At 35.8% G+C, this 21,465-nt stretch overlaps 1 protein-coding gene and 1 pseudogene across 20 annotated transcripts in view; both read right to left on the bottom strand.

Moving 5' to 3' along the window:
- The window catches only part of DGKB (diacylglycerol kinase beta), an 824,940-nt gene that overhangs the window by 58,969 nt on the left and 744,506 nt on the right, over positions 1-21,465 (bottom strand). The gene's annotated exons all lie outside the window — the stretch shown is intronic.
- LOC111545023 lies at positions 13,973-15,202 on the bottom strand (annotated as a pseudogene). The gene has a single exon (XR_002732317.2). The product of XR_002732317.2 is annotated as a triosephosphate isomerase-like (transcript).

The following is a 21,465-nucleotide window of genomic DNA, read 5'->3' as shown; positions in this document are numbered from 1 at the left end:
TAAACTATAATATTCACAGTAGAACTTAAAGATGGATATATATTTTGTTTTCTTCTGATTCTTATACTCTTCTATTCTGATGATGAATATATTCCAAAGCAGTGATGATTCACCTCTGTTCAGAGAAGAGTACACATGTAAAACCAGAATATTTAGCACCAATGTATTCAAAGAAAAGTTAGCCAGCTAGGATAAAATAACATAGACAAAAAGAGCTTCTGATCCTAGAGGTTAATAAATCTGCAAGCTAGTGCATGCATGCAGTCATGCAGTTTTGCAGGTTGTCTAATGCATAACTGAAGGGGTCACCATTCACACTGTGGTCTAAATGAATGGCATCTTCTTTTTTTTTTTCTTTTTTTTTTTTTGACGGAGTCTTGCTCTCTGTCGCCCGGGCTGGAGTGCAGCAGCCCGATCTCGGCTCACTGCAAGCTCTGCCTCGCGGGTTCATGCCATTCTCCTGCCTCAGCCTCCCGACTAGCTGGGACTACAGGCGCCTGCCAACACACCCGGCTAATATTTTGTATTTGTAGTAGAGACGGGATTTCACCGCCAGGATGGTCTCAATCTCCTGACCTCGTGATCCGCCGGTATCGGCCTCACAGAGTGCTGGGATTACAGGCGTGAACCACCACTCCCAGCCTAATGGCATGGTCTTGAATTTTATAGAGCACATCCTGCACAATTACAATGCACTGGAGCCAATGGAAGACATCATGAGTAGGAAGGAAATGTAAAGAGGTTTGTTCAGATAGGATAACTGAGATAAAAGTGCTTCATAAATCCTCATCTCCGTTTCCATGAGCTATATTTTGGTGACCATTGGAAGGATGTCCAGTTTTCACCTACTTCAGTAGATGTGGAGCAAAGAAAACCTTGATGCCAATTGACAGTCTGTAATATTTAGACAATCTAAAGTTTCTGGTCAAATAGCATGGATAAAAGCTACCCAAATCTCATCCCTATTCCCTCCTTTCCCAGTGAATTAATTGCAGGATGTTTCTTCCTTCATTATTTTAGCTGAGCTTCCTAGTGACATCTATTTAAGAAAATGAGAAGTGGAAATGGCACTCACTGACAAGCACATTCCTAGATAGGGATAAAATGAATCGGTATAATTTTACTTAAAAATATTGTCCATTAATGTTTTTCAATATAATTAACATTTATGAAAACATTGATCTATGTTATAGTAAATTACACACTGTACTTTGAGGACTGTGCTTTTGTTTATAAATTTCAGCATGCTTTGCTATCCTAGATAAAATCTGAATACATGAAAACTTGAGGAGCCTTATATATGGACCCATGTTTAATCCTGATGTGGCCCAAGGCTTCAACTATTCTAATTTATTGCAGCTCTTCGCTACAGTTCTACAAGTAGCTTGGTGAGCTGACACATCTCTAAGTGTGTCTATATGGATTAATCTGAGCAAGAAAATGATTAGCCCGAAGTCTCTGGTTAAATCACTAACCATACTTCAATCCATTAGATGAGACCACCTCTCTACTCACATTTTAAATAGGGAAACATACAACTCCTGAGAAAATATAGGGCTTATAATTTGGTGATGAGTTAATACAGCCTAAATTGTCTTGGTAAAGTCTTCCTTGGCCCCTTGCTCGTAAGAACTAAAAGGTTCAAGTGTCTAGTCAACTGGCTAAAAGGGAGTTTAGCATGTTTCTGGAACATTACAAAATAGCCAAGACCTGTGTTGTCACAACAGGGCAGCAATTATTTTCCACATTGAAAAAGGGATGTTAAAAACAGAGCCATGAGTATGGGAAGAGAACTTATGTTCATGTAGATCAACTCTAGGGGAACAAGAAATGTATTACTATAAATTGTTGGTAGTTATTTTCCAGCAATTCTTTGATATCAGGGAATGTATTTTTATTTGGAAACACTTTAAGCACTTGCATAAGCTTTAATCATGTGTGTATGTGTCCACAACTATAGCTATTTGAGAAATATCATGTTTTTATCCTCTTAATGAACTTCATTCTGCCTTCATGTTCCCATTGCTCCAACCTATCAGTAAATCCACTCGCAATATCTTACAGGTTTATTTCCTCTCTAAAGATTGTATAATAGCTAGGCAGATGTGAAAATAGCCTCTCATCTTAGTGTGTCATACCGTCACTGTGCATTCATGTGACACAAGCTTGCATTCTGATGCCATGTCCATGTGGGGCTGAGGACACTTGTGGAGATTCATCCTGATATCTGCCTCCCCAGATGCATTCACATCTCTTTCGGCTAACGATGTCTTTCCACCTCCTCAAAACTCTTCCAGGGAGCAACTGTGGTTCTACATTGTTCTTGAGACCCACCCACAGTAACCATCTTCTTTGCTTGGATCATCAGAATCTCTCCTGTCTCTTTTCTTATGTTTTAAAGCTTCTCTTTCTTGGGGACATCTCATATCATCCCTTCTGGGAGCAGAAGTTATACATTGTTGGCCAGAGGGTTGAATCTGGTTCACAGAATTGTTTGGCTCATACCATATTATGTTCTAAATGTTGCAACATTTGCTGAAGGTTTTAAAAAGTGGATTCTACGTAAACATGTGATTCTGAAACTATCTTCAAAGATTGGAGGATCAGACAACATTGGGTCAACTTATCCTTCTTATAAACCTTTCCACCTTTAGACAGGACATGCTATTTCCTGTTACCCAAGTCCCTGCCCAGGGTGCTTCATTTCTGGCCCCACAAGGCATTTATTATTTGTCTTCTGATCTTTCATTCTCAACTGCTTCTACCTTGTGCTTTGCAAAAATCACACAGCCAGAATGAGGGAATGAACCTTACTACATATGGGAAGTAGAGTCTTACTACGCTGACTAAAATAGGATGGCAAAATACAGGCAGATAAGCTAAATAATAAAATATATATATGTATGTTATAGAAGATAGATCAATTGATCGATAGGTAGATAGAGGCAAGAAAAACTATAGACTTTGGATAAGATCATTTCTGGTATACAATATCAACTAGTTGATAATTTAATAATGCACATATTCAAAATAAAAGCTTGCATATTAACTACAAAATGTAAACTCTCTTAAAACTTGGCTTTACTGAAATGAGCTACACAGACATAGTATGTGTCCTCTAGAGATTACAGTCTATACTAAGAAAGACTGTAAAGAGATGTGGAATCCACATAGAAAAATGTGTAATTAAAATGCCAATTGAAAAACATGATAGGGGTTATGACAGGGCTATGTTCAAGGTGACAGATAGTTTGCAGGAAGAAAAACTAACCAACCTTAATGGAAGATTTGCCTGAGGAATTCATGTGTGAGCAACAACTGGAAGCATGTGAGACTCATATCCAGGTGAACAGGGAGGTGATGGTGGTTTCAGGAGGAGAAACATCAAGTGCAAAAGTACAGCGAAAGGTGAGATGAAATCTAGTGCTTAAATCTACCCAGAAACCATTCAATATGGCTGCAGCACAGAATTTCAGGGCATGAGGGAGAAAAGGCATATTAGGCTCAATAAGTCAAGCAATACCTGGGCATATGACCTTATAAATCTTGTTAAAGAGTTTGAACTTATATAAGGGACTGTGGGTGCCCATTTAAATATTTTTTACAGTAAACAACATAATCAGATTTTTGATGTTGAGAAATCACATGAACCTGCTGAAATTTAGTTTCTATGGACATAAAGTAGGAATAGTGTCATATATCCTGGTTGCCTCATTGAATTGCTACAAAGATCAAACCAAATGATATATGCTAAAATTCAGCAAACTCTAATATGCAAGTAATATTATATTGCATAAAGTTTATTTAATGTTGCAACTATTTTTTGTAGGAAGTGTGTGAGCCAATCTCTAATAGGCAAATAGATTATACTACATGACAATGAGTAGTAAAGCACAACTCATATCAGTTATTAGCAGACATTCAATTAAGAAACATGTGAAGACAACTTAAGTATTAGGGTAAAAAATGTATGAGATGGAATTTATAAATGTTGGCAATAACTTTTAATTAATCTTTTATTATATTGTTTCTCTTACTGGGAGATGAAGAGATTGGTCATGCTTTCTTGCTGCCCAACATTTTTTAAGCAACTTCTACGTTTCAAAAATAGGAACCCTGCCTTTAGATGGCTACAGAAGCTCTCTCCCTCTGCCTCCTTTGAGGTCAACATGTGATCCATCAGCATGTGATCCATCAACATATGATCCGGTAGCTCCTGATCCCTCAGACTGTAATCTATCAGAGTGTGAGCCATTGTGTGTGGGATCTTTCAAAGTGTAATCTGCCAACACATGACCCAAGCTTTGCTGGTCGGGTGCATTGGTTTGAGATGTTTGGAATGCAGTGGCTTGAAGAGGGAGATAACAGGCAGAAACCGTTCTGGCCAGGATGGCATGGAGACATTCTGTTCTCTGAGGGCATGGAGTTTGAAGTCCTAGGAGTAGCATCCTGTGCCCAGCTTCTCTCTGGTGAGGTGCTGGACTCATGCACAGAAGCAGAGACAATAAGGTTACCTGTGGGAATGCCAGGCAATGTACTTTGTCAGTGGTTCCTGGCTGTATGGCTTTTAAGCCTAATTATCTGTCCTTTGGAGAGATTTTGGGGGTAAATAATGTCAGTAAATATGTTCCTTTTCTCCTCCCACAAATGAGAGTGGATTCTGTTGTTTACAAGTAAAAATCTTGACTGATGTATGTGTCAAAATAACACTGTTTTTTCATCTTAAGGTGGCAATCTTTTTTAACTCCTTTATTGTGCTTAGGAACCAGGGCACAAAAACTATGAGGATGAGTGTATAAATGTGAAACAAAAGAGGGGAAAGAAATGGATTCCAATACTCTAGATTCAAAGTGAACTAAAAAAAATTTAAAATGAATAACCCCCCAAATTATATATGACTTGTCAGCACAATTTCTTATTTGATCCTTGAACCAGCATCTACAGAACTTTGTAGATGAACTTCTGTAGAAGTTTGTTTGTAAAACTCTACTATATGATATTCTCAGTGAAGTTTTATAGTGATTAAACATGCAAGCTTTTATATGAGTTCTGGGTCCAGATTGTTGCTCCTTAAGTTATTAATTGTGTGACTTTGAAAAAAGTATTTAATCTGTATAAGCACCTGTCTCTCCTGTAAAATCAAGCAAAATATCCAGTGAGAGAGTATATTCAACACACTTAGTGCTGTGCTTGGCCCAAGACAGACCTTTAATAGTTGCTAGTACTGCCAACAATTAAAATAAAATATTTACTTGAGCTTGAAAAAATATTTCAAGAATGGAACAGGAATAGTGGGGACTAGTACTCAGGTTTTTAAACTGCTGGTGGATGTGTAATATTAGAATGCCTTAAAAACTTGAAGAAAACAAAGACCAGTCTAGGATAAAGAAGTATATTCTATTTAATCTTCATTTTTGAAGTAGGAGGCAGGAAGGATTAATGGGGGTTCAACTTCGACTTCAAACAGTTTCCCTCCCTTTTGCTGGTTGCAAGGGATTGTAAACAGCCTCAATTTCTCCCTCTTTATACATCTTCTTCCCTCTTTCTTCTGTGTTATGCATTGATGTTTCTTCATGTTTGTGTGTACACATATACCAGTATTTCTGTATTGAACAAAAGAATTCAAAATGAGAATAGTTGCATTAATTTTACAATAATTAAAGGAACCAGCTTTATTGGTTCTGTTCTTCATTTTTCTACATTCTTGCCTTCTCTCTTTAGTTTTGAAATATAGAAGTACTAGATAGTCTCTGTAGCTACTTTGATTCTTTATTCACTGAAAACACAGCTAGTGTTTTTTCAGTCCTATATGAGTGCTCCAAGAGTTGTTAGAAATAAACAAAAAATATTCATAGCCTCCTGGAAATAGCTAGTTTTCTTTTCCATTTATCCTTTTTACTTTCTTCCTGTTGGATTATCATCTTCTTTCCACTCCGTCTCCTAATTGGCTAGCTTCTTGGTGGCCTATATATTCTACACAATGACTTACTAAATTTCTAGAGTAATATTGACATACTTGCACACATCGTTTCTTTTTTTCTGTGGGGCACATGCCTCAAACAGAATACAATTATAGCTAGATGCTAAGTGGGAAATAAGCAGTCCTTATATATTTAGGACATGAGTATAACCCTGAGTAACTATTACTACTGATAGAAAGAAAATACCAAACTTTAAAGACCATTACCATTCATCAATTTTTAAATTATATCTCATGTTTAAACATTTATTTGCTTCAAATGAATAATTAAAGTCAGTCCCATCTCTCCCTAAACCAAAATTAAGTAGCATTGAAATTTCTTTTCATAGAGAGATATATATGGCAAAATTGGGTATTTGGAAAGATACAGACACTACTTGCAACTATAAAAACAAGATCAAAACATTTGGATGCCCTTTCTCCACTTCAGTAGGACAGCGACTATACAAGGCTATTCTCTGGAGTAATGATGTTGTCTCCTTCCAAAGGCTTTTTTATCCTGTATTCAGGAGGTCATATGCAGTCTTCAGCTGCACAGAGTTCCACTCCTATTAATTTAAAATGGGGGCTCAGAGGTTCACATTCAGCAAAATCTGCCCCTGAAGAGGTAAGCTTTACAAATCTCCCATTTGAAAAAATAAAAATAAAAAAGAAGTATTTATCTTTGGAAAAAATAACCTACTTAAATAATCTATCTTCCCTAATAAGAAATAAAGAAAAGCTTAAGACATAAGTTAATAAAATATCCTTTTTATTAAACGTTCACTTTATTCTCATGTTTTGGCCACACTGTTTTAGTGAATTTGAATGCGGGCGGGGGGGCTCTGGTATTGTTATTTTATCATTATATTATCATTTTGTTAAGCTATCTGGCAAATTGAAAAGGTTATTCACCCTATGGCTGTCTTTTTTTTTTTTTTTTTTTTTAAATGTGGAGCATTCATTGAAAAGAATGAAAGAAATCTGGTTGAAGATGCAGGTGCACTAATAAATGGGTGGTCTTTGGATTACAGTATTTATGTGTACTGTGGCAAAGCTGAACAGAAACCTAAATGTTATACATACAAAGTGGTACAACAAGAACATCTGTGTTGGGGGGATTGAACTGGCATGGCTAACACCTCCAGTGCCAGGTGCAAAGGAAATTTCAATACAGCTTGAGTAATCTTGACTGCTAGCATCTGCCTGCATCAGATTATCTCCTATGTTCCTAGTCCACCACTATCCATTAGAGTATTTATATGATACATCTGGTGGTGCAATGGCCAAGCAAGAAGTAGCAATGCCTCCGTTACTGGGGGCAAATGCCTGACTCTTTAACTCAATACAAAGGCAAACAGGAATTCATTTCAGGCCCACAGGCAGCCAGCCAACTCTTCAAGACTAATTAGCAGATAGCACTCCAGTGTGATGGCTGCTTTGTCCTTTCAGTTTAGTTAGTTACATATCCATGTGCATCATCTGGAGACATTTAACTTTTCATTTTAAAATCCTATTTCTAAATATCAGGATATTTAGATATCCTAAATAATATATCTTATATTTTCCAGGAAAATAACAGAGTTTTAATATGTTGCCAGAATTACAACAGAGCTTTAATGTGACTTGGCTCAATCCAAAGTCTCGACATACATCTGATTTTCAGAATGAATCAATGTGGTTGGGTAAGAAGTGTGGAAACCATGAATCCATTAGTCTCCACAACATCAAATCTCACATGTCCAGCAACACAAAGATTATGTCCCTCTCTTCAAGTCTTCAAATCTTTTTCACCTCAAGAGATGACTGTGTCACCTAATGCAGAGAAAATCAATGGGCATTGCTTTAGCAGTCCACCGTCTAAGAATCTACATAAACCAGCACCTACCTTTCCTTTCTGCTTCCTGTTACCATAGATGTATGACACCTCTGTCTTTGACTTTATAAAGCAAACCCATCTCTTCCTGCTTTTATATACCCACATTTCCCTGATTTTTGCATGCACTTCCCCTCTCCACTGTATCCTTGCCATCTGAATATATTAATCTACTTGCAATCCTCTTCAAAGAAAACCTCTGTAGATGTTGTATTCCCCTACAACTATCACCTTCCCCAGGGTGAAGGTATTCTTTCACAATCAAACATCTTTATAGGTTTCTTCACTGTGTTCTCCTCCTACTCACATCTCAAACTGTTCAAATCTGGCTCCTTTCCCCAACATTTCATGAGACTGTATCATATTAATTTTATAGGTCCCGACTCTTCATGCTGCTAAAATCAAAGGGCTTCATCATCCTAATAGTTATTCCTGCAGTATTTGAAACGTGTGACCATTACTTCCTCATGAAGTCTCTTTCCTTAGCCTCTACTATGTGGTATTTACTCTTATGTTTTGTGATATTTACTCTCATGTTTTGTGTTCCTCTACATCTCCGGACACTTATTCCTAGTCTTCTTTGGCCTCCCTTTTCACTGTATTTAACAATTAATGATGGAATCATGCAGGGATTTGTCCTGAGTCATCTCTTCACTATACTTTTTCCTTAGAAATTCTCATACATCAATACAGCTTCAATTGCCATCATCTTGCAGATGAGCTACACATTTTAATCCCCAGCTTAGAGTAAATCTGTTTTCTAAACTTCAAGCCCTAGCATCAAATCTTTCATTCAACATCTCAGTCTAATACTTCTGAATCTAACTCATCATTCTCTTTGCCACCAAAATACTTTTTTTCCCTAAAGTACCTAGTCCTTCCAAATTTCGCTACCATCCATCTAACTGATTAAGCTAGATAATTCACCATTTTTGACATCTCTGTCTTGTTCCTTTTCCAAATGGATCAATTAGTATCGCCAATTAACTTTAAAAAAAATTAAACATTAAACATGACTGTGTACTTTATAAAAAATGGCAATAATGCCCTTTCATCATCACTCCTAATCCTTGGGCATCTTTCTTTACACAGAGATAATACTAATTATGAAATATATTCATTCAAATTTTTGTCTATTCTTATACTCATATATGTACCAGTTCAATTTGAAATCTATCAGTTTTGTATATAAATTTTTATAAAAAAATGGTAACACATTCTAAAATTTGATTTATTCATGCAAAAACATGTCCTGGAAAGCTATTTTTGTATATATATATCAATTTGATTCATTTTAATTAATGCCCAAAATACTACACTATATATATCTCTCTGTTAGAGTTTCTTCTATTTAAAGTTGAGCTTTCTCATTTTTTCTGTTACAATGCTGCAATGAATATATTCAAGTATGGCTCCTTATATGAATGATTCTCAAGATAAAGAAATAGAGATTGAAAGGATATTGACAGATTACATTCCCAAGTGGTACTGGGAGAAAATTCTCCATAGATTTGTCACTTTTCTGTATGTCTGGGAAGCAAAGCATTGTCTGTCATTGATTCCATAATATCTTTTAAAAAGATATAGAGTGAACAGCCTTGGAAGATAACATGTCTCCCTCTAGAGCAAGGGGAAGGCATGCTAGCTCTTCAGTATAATAGCATTTCCCTTAAGCTTGGCGTTCTTCTCCTATGATGCAAACCATTGCAGAAGCAGGTGTTACCTGGCCCCCTTAGTTTCATCCTGTGGGAACTGGGACTTCAGGAACTAGTGCAGAAATGCTGATTATTCTGGTTTTACATGTTGCATTCTCTCTCTTTTCTTCTTCCTCTTTTTCTCTCTTGCCATTTATCTCTTCCCAAGTACTCTTTACACTTTCACTTTTGTTCATCTCTTATGCCACCATCCTAGTTCAAAGTAGCTGCAATTATTTCCTAACTGGTCTCCCCACGTCTACTCAGCCTCCCTCAAACACAGATCTGATCACATGGCTTCCTTCCTTAAAAACACTTGGTCTTTCCAATCGTCTTTAGGATAAAACTTGAAACCCGTGACAGGGCCTACATGCCTGATATAATCTTGTCTCCAGCTCTATTTGTTGACACTCTTGTTTTTATTTTCAACTTACGTTTAGCTTTTCACTTTCTTGGATATGGCGCACTCTTTCTTCTTTTGGGGATTTCATTCATTTAGAAAAAGAATTCCATGTGCTATTTCAAATTAATGTTTTTTAATAAAGAAAATTGTTACCCTTTACTGTTTAGGAAATAAGGAGAAAAAATATGTTTTGGTTGTAAACTGCAATGAAAAGAAAAGAAAAAGTTTAGGAAGAAAATATATATAAATATTATATGGTACTTATTTCTGGATAATGGGATAAATGCATTTTCTTATTTTCATTATTTTAATTTTCTCTATTCTTTCTTTCTCCAACAAACATATTTTGCTCTATTAATTAGAAAAATATATCTTAAAAAAAAACTGCTTTTTTCATCTCTACCCTACTGTCTTCTATTACATAATTACAACAAAGCAAGTAATGAAGTTTCAAAAGAAAAAGTTTAGGAAGAAAATATATAATTTTACCAACAAAATACAGCACAATTTCAAAAATACCAAATGAAAACTAAATGCCCCAACAGCTTCTTTGTCATCACGTGGGTGAATTTCAAATGAAAAAGACTAAGGGAATACAGTGCTGAATTGAGAGGAAAGTCCAGGGCCTGCCTCACCAGTTTTAGAATCAGAGTCACACAGTACTGTCCTGACTTCCATTCACTCCTCCCTCCTTCTCCCACTCCTTTGCTTCTCCTCCCACTCAACATTTAATAAGCACTGTCTATGTGCAGTGAAGTGAAAGTCCAAGAAGTTCATGCTGAAATAGAGGAGTTGATCTGTAAGTATCTACTCTCATCCTGATGGCAAATGAAAAGGCAAAAGCAAGAAGGCAATGATTATGATCGGAGGCAGCAGTTAAGTGGTCTTGAGAAAAACATGAACTCTTGCCTGGTGGCTGAGAGATGTAGTGAGATTTCTCATACAGAATAAACAAGAAGAATATGGCAATCTAGGGCAAATATAAACAATCCCATAAGAAAGAAACATGTAGTATAGGCATGCATGTGCGTCAAGGTGATTAATGATGAACCTGGGAGAAAATTAAGGTTTTCAAGCCACATTATTCTCAAGGGTAAAATAGAGGTAATGTATTTATAAAGTGCCCCACAAAATGCAGGGCCCCATAGTAAGAATAAATATTATTCATTCTTCCTCTTCCATCACTTACATGTACACTCCCTTTCAAATTTCATAAAAGTCTATGTCATGCAGATGTATTCCAGATAATAATAAAGATGTAATAATAGTAAAAATAACTACAAATATATAATAAGTACAATTAGTATACAAGTGTTTTACACGTTTTATCTCATTTAACCTTCAATTACTCTCATAAGGTGGCTACCGGTATTACCTTTATTTTGCTGATGAGGTAACTGAGACACAGAGTTAAGCAACTGGCCTAATTAATTCATGGTTGAGGTGGGATTTGCAATCAGCCATTCTGATTTAGGATTTGAGCTCCAAGATAATAACAGTAACTAGAAGTGTAATTAGTAACCAGTGTTACATCTTTGTGCAATGAAATTCCATGTAAATGGAAAAAACAAGATTTGAAAGCTATGCATTTTATTCACAAAAGTCAAACATTTAAAAAATATTTATTTATACAATGTTAAGCATGTTTCTCTCTGTATGTCTGCCACTTTGCATATATGACCTGGATATTGTTTCTTTAAGCAGATTAATTTTCAGATTCATTCACAAACAGTTACAAAGCTCTTACTATATGTCAAGTTTTATGTTAGAGCTTTAAAGAGTTGAAAACAAGCAGATAACATTCTTGCCTTCCTGGAGTTTACTGTTAATGAGTATAACAAATTTAAAACAAAAACTAAGATATACAATTGTAAAATATAACAAATGCCATTAAGGAAATAGTATGAACACATTATGAAATAGAATAATAAGAAGAAATAATTTAAATTTTTCTTATTTAACTTTTTAATCGGGACAGAAGTGGAGATAAGGAATGTGGTTAGAGAAGAAATAAAATGACACCAGTAAATACCAGTAAACATTACTCAACTCTCAGTCATGTCTAAGATTTTTTTGGACTTTCACGGTCACAGTAGTGTACTGTTATATGTCACGAGTAATAAATTTGGTTTAAATATTATTATGAACCTAAATTATAGATTAAAAAGGTGACTATGAAAATGCATATAGCAGGCTGGGCATGGTGGCTCACGCCTGTAATCCCAGCACTTTGGGGGGCCGAGGTGGGTGGATTACCTGAGGTCAGGAGTTTGAAACCAGCCTAGCCAACATGGTGAAACCCCATCTCTACTAAAAATACAAAAATTAGCAGGGTGCAGTGTTGAGCGCCTGTAATCCCAGCTACTCGGGAGGTAAACGCAGGAGAATCGCTTGAACCTGGGAGGTGGAGGTTGCAGTGAGCCGAGATTGCAACATTACACTCCAGTCTGGGTGACAGAGCAAGACTCCGTCTCAGAAAAAAAAAAAAAAGAGAAGCATATAGCAAGTTCCCTCTTTTTTCAATGTGTATGTGTATGTGTGGGTGGGGAGAGAGGTGTGTGTGTTCTTAAAATAACTTGAAGGTCTTTTAAAGGACTTATACCAATGTGTTGTTGATCATTGCCTTTGGTAGATGGAATTATGACTGATTTTTTGTTGTTTTCCAGCAATCTATTTTCTATATAGTTTATCAGATTTTATGTAGTATATTGTACAAGAAAAATGTACAAATATATAGTTCTAAAAGTTCTTCTGAACCTCTAAGCTAGAATCTCATTTCATCTCACACACTGAATGAAAACTTATGGATTGAGAAAGCCACTTCATTACCCGGCCTTCACATCGAATGACAAGAGAAAGGGCCAGAGAGTCTAGTCTCTAAGGAGTCCCTAGAGATCCAGACTGTATCTAAAGCAGATGCCTAAGTATTCTAAAGTCCTATTTAGATATTAAAATTTTTAAGTGAGAATAATTCAGTTTTGTCTATAAGTAATATATTTTTTAGTAATACTTTATATAATTGTGAACAATTGTTCACTACTTTCTTCTACCTTTATTTTAATTTAATTTTTGGATTTTTGTTTGCTTCCTTGAGACATGGCTTTTTTTCCTAGACTCCAAATCTCTGAAGCTAGTACCTTATTCCAGTTACAATCTCTATAATTTCACTTTTCCCGTTTTGGTAACATTAAAGAAAAAAAAAAATCACAAATATTCTTGGCTGTTTATCTGCACCAGTGTTCTCAACTATTCCAAAGCTCTAAGACCACTGTAAACTTTTGAAATGAGTAATTATACCAGGTTTATATAAAAGTTATATGCTGACCAGTTATATGGGAAATTAAAAAAAAAAAAAGACTAGAACATACACGAGAAGGAGAATAGGCCTCAAATCAAGCTAAAAGTGAGATGCAAGTGAAAAAAAAAATCATTCTTCCACATATAGATCTGTATGAATATTTTCCACATGGAGCTTAAACTAGTGTAAGTGTAAAAGTCCCTTACACTTTTCCTGTGAGGTCACCATGGGCTTAATGAATGGATTGGTGCTTGATAGAAAGTTAAGCTCTCCTCAAGACACTTGAGTCTCCATCTTTCTCACTTTTTATCTTTTTCTTCCTTTGTCCATTGAAGTCTAGGTGGTGACACTCCATTGCGTCTGAATCCATGATCCTGTCCATACTTTTATAATAATAAATACCTTTGTAAATAAATCCTTCTTAAGTTATTCTAACTTGAGTGTTTGTTTCCTAGTAGGATCATTACTAATATGCAAATATTAGCTTTCATTTGGCTTTAAAATAAACTAAACTTTATTTGGAAGGGTCGATTCATATGAAAACAGACACATATCCCAGGTGGAACTTCATGTTTATGACACTTAAGCCTTCAAAGAGTTCAGATTATGTAAAATTTGAGAGAAAAGAATAATCATTTTCAATATGAGGTATTCCAATATTAATGTGTTCAAAACAGAGAAAAGAAAAAGAAATGGAGAAGGAATTTGAAATATTTTCCAAACAGATCATACACTTGACTTCTTTTTTTTTTTTTTTCCTAGTGCCAGGTGTTTATTCCCTCACATGTGGGTGGTTCACGTACACAGCACACAGGCATGGGCACCATGGGAGAGGGCAGCACTCCTGCCTTCTGAGGGGAGGATCTTGGCCTCATTGTGTAAGAAGGGAGAGGATGGTTTCTCTCCTGCCCTCACTAGGGCCTAGGGAACCCAGGAGCAAATCCCAACCCTTCCACCTCTCAGCCGAGGAGAAGCCACCTTGGTGACATTTAGTTCCAACCATTATAGTAAGTGGAGAAGGGATTGGGCTGGTCCCAACCATTCCAGGGTGAAGATAGTAAAGGAAGGTACAATTTGGATGAGGCCACAGGAAGGAGCAGGTGACACCATCAGAAGCATGTGCAGGGGAGGGGCAGTTACTGGGCTTCTGGGCTGCTTAGTCCCTGGCTTGGCAGGAAGGGTAGGGAAGATGGATGGGGCTCATTGTTTGGCATTGATGATGTCCACGAATTCGGGCTTGAGGGAAGCACCACCCACAAGGAAGCCATCCACGTCAGGCTGGCTGGCCAGCTCCTTGCAGGTTGCGCCAGTCACAGAGCCTCCATAAATGATATCTGAGCCACTGCTTCAGAGACGTTGGACTTAAGCCATCCTCGGAGCTTCTCGTGTACTTCCTGGGCCTGTTGGGGCGTTGCAGTCTTGCCAGTACCAATGGCCCACACAGGCTCATAGGCCAGGACAACCTTGCTCCAGTCTTTCACGTTATCTGCGATGACCTTTGTCTGCTCGAAAACAACCTTCTCAGTGATGCCAGCTTCCCTTTCATCTAGCTTCTCCCCAATACAGGCGATTACTCCGAGTCCCTCAGCCAGAGCATGGGCCACTTTCTGCCCAATCAGCTCATCTGACTCCCCAAAGACATGCCTTCTCTCTGAGTACCCCAGGACCACCCACGTGGCTCCGCAGTCTTTGATCATGCCAGGGCTGATCTCCCCAGTAAAGGCCCCATTAGTCACTTTGTAGCAGTTCTGTGCAGCCACAGCAATCTTGGGATCTAGCTTCTGCCGGGCGAAGTCGATATAGGCAGTTGGCGGGAGCACAAACCACTTCGGTGTCGGCCGGCACCTTGGCCGTGTTCAGAGTGCCGATGAGCTCCCCCAGATTCTGCTTTCGCCCGTTCATCTTCCAGTTCCCCCCAACGAAGAACTTCCTGGAAGGCGCCATGGCGATGGAGCCGAGACGCTGAAGGTCAGTGTCTCATACACTTGACTTCTAACTTAACTTAGCTGTGATACTTGAAGTCATATTTACAAGGTCATAGTTTTAAAAGGAGATAAATCTTGATCAGGATTATTCTATTTGTCTCTACACTGAAACCACCTCGCAAAAGCACTCAATAGTTAAATAAAAATATCATTCCAATGAAAAACTAGTGAAAACCACAATGTTATTTGCTCAACCTCATAGGTGAATTTGTTGGTGGTCTAAGATGTCTGCCAACAGAAGTTCTTTTTGTGTTTTGAATTGACCAAAGGCCAAATGCTAATGGAAATGAATACCTGATCTGCTTTGAAAGTGAATCCTGCCTACAATGAATAAGAGATGGCTTGAAGGAAGATAAGGGGAAGCTGATCACAGTTTTGCCCATTTATGGACTTTCTAAACTAAAATATTACATTATATCCTTTGAGAAAGAAGCTGAACCACCATTCCTGGGACAGAATTTTTTTTTATATAGCTTTATTGAAATGTAATCCACATATCATTCACCCATTTAAAGTGTGAAATTCAGTTTTTTTTTAGTATATTCAAAGCTATGTGCAACCATCATCACAGTAAATTTTAGAACATTTTCATCACTTCAGGAAGAAACCCTGTATCTTTTAGATATTGGTGCTGTATCCTCCAATCCCCCACCTCCCACCCTCAGTCCACTATTCTCCCAGCAACTAATGATCTACTTTCTGCCTTTGTAGATTTTCCTATTCTGAATATTTCATACCAATGGAATTGTAGAATGTGTAGTATTTTGTGACTTACTTCTTTCACTTAGTGTGTTTTTAAGGTTACTCCGTGTTCTAGTTTGCATCAGCATTTAATTCCTTTTTATAAGTGACTAGTATTTGATAGTTTGAATATCCCATATTTCCTTTATCCACTCTTCCCCTGATTGGCATTTTGATTGTTTTGACCTTTGGCTACTATGAATAATGCTGCTTTAAACATTAATGTACAGGCTTTCTGTAGACATAAGCTTTCAGTTTTCATGGACTCTGACCTAAGATTGGAAGTGCTGAGTAAATGTTCTAAATCTATGTTGAGCCCTTTGATAAACTTAAAAGAATGTTCTCTAAACTGGCAGCACTATTTTACAATGTGACCAGCAGGGTATAAGGGTTATGATTTCTCCACATTCTTGTCAACACTTAGTGTTATCTGACTTTTTTATTCTAATGGATGTGCAGTGGTTTTGATTTGCATTTTCCTGATGACTAAGGATATTAAGCACCTTTGCATGTGCTGATTAGTATATCTTCTATATGTATATATACCATTTGTATGTGTTCTTTGGATAAATGTCTATTAAGGACATCTGCCATTCTTGGATTGGGCTATTTATTTTTTGTTATTGAGTTGTAAGGGATCATTGCACATTATAGTAATAAATTTCTATGAGATATGTGATTCCAATTATTTTCTCTCACTTGTGTTTTTTTTTTTCACTTTCTTGATAGAGTCCTTTGAAATGCAAGTTTTAAATTTTGATGAAGTCCAATTTACATATTTTTTCTTTTGTTGTTCATGCTGTTGGTGTCATATATAAGAATCTATTGTGGAATCAAGGTTATGAAGATTTACCTTTGTTTTCTTCTAAAAATTTTATGGTTTGAGATCTTACACTTATTTCCTTGATTATTTTTTAGTTAATTTTTCTATACAGTCGTGTGTCTCTTAATGACTGGACTATATTCTGAGAAATGCATCATTAGGTGATTTTGTTATGATGAGAACATTATAGAGTGCACTTACACAAATACATATGATACAGTCTACTACTACACATCTAGGCTAAATGGGATAGCCTATTGCTCCCAGGCTACAAAACTGTACAGCATGTTTACTGTCCTGAATACTGTAGACAACTAACTGTAACACAATTGTAGGTATCTCTGCATGTCAAAACATAGAAAAGGCACAGTAAAATTAAGGTATTAAAATCTTATGGGATCACCATTATATACGCAGTCCATCATTGACTAAAGATTGTTAATGTGGGGAATGACTGTATAGTACGAAATAAGAGTCCAACTGCATTTTTTGTATGTGGATGTTCAGTTGCCCCAGCATTTTTTGTTGAAGACTATTGTCTCCATTAAATGGTCATGGTGCTCTTATCTAAAATTAGTTGACCACGGATACATGCGTTTATCCATGGACTCCCAATTCTATGCTATATATATGTATATCTATCCTTATGTTACTACCACACTGTCTTGATTACTCGTGCTTTGTACTCTGTTTTTGAAATCAGAAAATGTGGATACTCCAACTTTGTTAATCTTTTTGCAATATTATTTTGGCCTGAATCTCTTGCAATTCCAAATGAATTTTAGAATCATCTTGTTGATTTCTGTAGAGAAGCCAGCTAGGATTCTGACAGTGATTTTATTGAATCTGTAGATCAAGTTGGGGAGCATTGCCATGTTAACAATGTTAAGTCTTCCAGTCCATGAACACAAGATGTTCATCTATTTCTTTACATCGTCTTTAATCTCTTTCAACAATGTTTTGCAGTTTTCAAATGCTTTCTTTCTTTTAATTTAATTTTTTAAAATTTTTTAAAAATTTCTTTTTTTTTTTTTTTTGAGACAGAGTCTGGCTCTGTCGCCCAGGCTGGAGTGCGGTGGCTGGATCTCAGCTCACTACAAACTCCATCTCCCGGGTTTACGCCATTTTCCTGCCTCAGCCTCCCGAGTAGCTGGGACTACAGGCGCCTGCCACCTCGCCCGGCTAGTTTTTTGTATTTTTTAGTAGAGACGGGGTTTCACCATGTTAGCCAGGATGGTCTTGATCTCCTGACCTCCTGATCTGTCCGTCTCGGCCTCCCAAAGTGCTGAGATTACAGGCTTGAGCCACCGCACCCGGCCAAAAATTTCTTTCAATGATGTTTTGCAGTTTTGAATTTCATTTGCTAAACTTATTTTTAGCATTTTATTCTTTTCTGAGGCTATAATAAAAGTTTTTTTAATTTCATTTTTTGTTGTTAATTGCAAGGGTCTAGAAATACAACATATTGATCTTGTGACTTATAAGCATGCCAAACTCATTGCTTAGTTCTAACATTATTTTGGTGAATTCCTTAAGATCTGCTATATATAAGAACAGGTTTTGTGCAAATGGAAATAGTTTTATTTCTTCCTTTTCAATCTGATGCCTTTTATTTATTTTTCTTGCCTAATTGCCCTAGCTGGAACTTCCAGCACAATGTTGAATAAAAGTGATGTAAATGGATATCCATGTCTTATTTCTGATCTTAGAAAGAAGGCATCTAGTATTTCACCTTTAAGTATGATATTAGCTGTGGGTTTTACACAGAAGCCCTTTATCAGGTTGAAGAGTACCCTCTACTTCTAGTTTGTTGAATGTTTTTTTTATTACAACAATTACTAAATTTTGTTGAGTACTTTCTCTGTGTGTACTGAGTTGATGATGTGATTTTTGGTTCTTATTCTATTGCTATAATGCATTACATTGATTGATTTTCAGGTGTTAAACTAACTCTCATTCCTGGGATTAATATCACTTGTTCATGTTGTATAATTCATTTCATATGTTGTGAATTCAGTTTGTTAGTATTTTGCTAAGAATTTTTGCATCTATATTCATAAAAATATTGGTCTGTCATATTCTTTACTTGTTATATCTTTATGTGATTTTGGTGTCATAATACTGGTCTCATAGATTTGGAGAGTATTTCCCCTCATCTTTTGGAAGGGTTTGTGAATAGTGGATATTGATTTCTTGTTTTACACATTTGGTAGAATTTGCCAGTGAAGCCATCTGAGTCATTGCTTTTCTTTGTGGGTAGATTTTGATTACTACTCTGACTTCTACACTTATCAATTCAGATTGAGTCAATTTCTTCTTGAGTCAGTTTCAGTAGTTTGTGTCTTTCTAAGAGTATGTTCATTTTATGTAAGTTATCTGATTTATTGGCAATAAATTTTTTATAGGATTCTTATAGTCTTTTCTTTTTTAAAGGCTGATAGTAATAATTTCTCTTTCATTTTTGATTCTACTAGTTTGAATTTTCTCTTTTTCTTGGTCAATCTAGCTAATGGTTTGTTAATTGTGTTGATCTTAAAAAAAAAAAAAACCTGTTTTTAGCTCCACTGATTTTTATATATTTTTTTCACTTTTCTATTTCACTAATTTCTGTCTTTGTTTTTCCTTCCTTCTGCTTGCTTCAGGCTTAGTGTGCTCTTCTTTTTTTTTTTTTGTTTTGCAGTGTCTGAAGATTGAAGTATAGGCTATTTATTTATGCTGTTTATTTTTTTAATGCATATATTTAGTGCTTCAAATTTCTCTCAAAACACTGCATCCCCAAAATTTGGTATGTATTGTCTTCATTCATCTTACGGTGCTTTCTAATTTACCTTTTGATTTCTTCATTGATTCATTGGTTAATTTAGAGTATGTTTTTGAATTTTTATATATTAGTAAATTTCCCAAATTTCTTTTGTTATTGATTTCTAATTTTATTCCATTGTTGCCAAACATGTTTTGTATTATTTTTCAACTTTGAGTTTTACTTTATGTGCTAGCATACGGTCTATCCTGGAGAATGTTTGATGTACACTTGTAAAGAAAAGCATAGTCTACAGTTGTTGGCTGGAGTTTTATATAAATGTTATACAGACATTTATTATATTGGTGTTTGTACAGATGCTGATACATATAGAGTGGTTCACAGAGATCCAATGTTCTACTTCCTTGTTGATTTCTATCTAATTATTCTACCACTTTGAAATTGGGATATAAAAGTCTCCAGTTATTACTGAATCGTCTATTTCTCCTTCCACTTCTGTCATTTTTTTGCTTTATTTTGATTTTCTGTTGTTAGGGTATATATGTTTACAATTCTTATATCCTACTGAAGGATTGACGGTCATTATTAAATGTCCTTCTTTATCTCTAGCATCATTCTTTGTTTTAAAATCTATAGGTATAACCACTCCAACTTTCTTGTGATTGATGTTTGCATGATCTATCTTTCCCAGTCATTTACTTTCAATCTATTTTTATCTTATAATCTAAAGTGTGTCCCCTGAAGACAGCATATAAATAGATCTTGTTTTTCCTCCCCATTCTGACAATGTCTGCCTTTGATTAGGTTATTTCATCCATTCACACTTACTACCATTGTTGATATGGCTGGATTTGTGTCTGCCATCTTAATTTTTGTTTTCTATAAGTCTGATGTCTTTGTTGTACATCTATTACTTTCTTTTGCATTTACTATTTTCAAATGCAGAATTTATCTTACCTTAATGATCTTTTTACTATCTTTTCTTAAGCAACCTTAGTGGTGGCTCTAGGGCTTACCATCTACATCTTATCAGAATCAGCTTAATATTTATACTAACATAATTCCAGTGAAATGTAGAACTGCTACTCCTACATAATGCAACTTCCTTTCCGAATTTTTATTATATTTTTATACCTGTTACATCTATAAATGTTACAAACACATTACTTTCCTATATTGTTACATTATATAATTTTGTATCTTTTACTGAAGCTGAAAGAAGAAAGAATAGCCATGAAACATTTATAGCTTTTGCTAATTAACTTTCTTATTATCATTTCTGGATCTCTTCATTTGTTCCTGTGGATCAAGTTACAATCTGGAGTCAATTTCTTAGCCAATAGAGCTTTGCTTTCACCCATCTCCTTTGTGCTATTACTGTCAAATACATTACATTTCCGAGCTATGGGTTGAATAATATACTATATGCATAATTTCTTATACTATTGTGTATTAATAAGTTAAAAGAGGGCAATGAATATGTATTTATACTATCTTTTATAATTAAATAACTATCTTTATCAGTGTCTTTTGCATTATAATGTGGATTCAAGTTATTATAATATCTGGGATCAGTTGCTTTCAACCTGCAGACTTGCCTTTATTACTTAACGTAAGTGAGTTTGTAAGCAACAAATTTTCTCAGTTTTGGTTTATTTGGGAATATGTTTATTTTGCTTTCACTTATGAGAGACTTTTGATCAACACAGAATTCATGGTTGCTTTTTTTTTTCTTTCAGCCCTTTAAATACAGTATCTCATTGCATACTGACCTCCATTGTTTTAGGTAGGAAGCCATCTGTTAGTTTTCTTGAAATTCACTTGTAATTTATCAAGTGGGGGTTACTTCTTGCTGCTTCTAAATTTTTTTCCATGTCTTAGGACTGCAATATTTTTACTATGTGTGTATGTGTGGATTTCTTCAT

Source organism: Piliocolobus tephrosceles, chromosome 8 (genome assembly GCF_002776525.5).
Source record: "Piliocolobus tephrosceles isolate RC106 chromosome 8, ASM277652v3, whole genome shotgun sequence".
Classification (NCBI taxonomy): domain Eukaryota; kingdom Metazoa; phylum Chordata; class Mammalia; order Primates; family Cercopithecidae; genus Piliocolobus; species Piliocolobus tephrosceles.
Note: the sequence above shows the minus strand (reverse complement) of the source record. Positions and strands in the feature narration are given on the sequence as shown.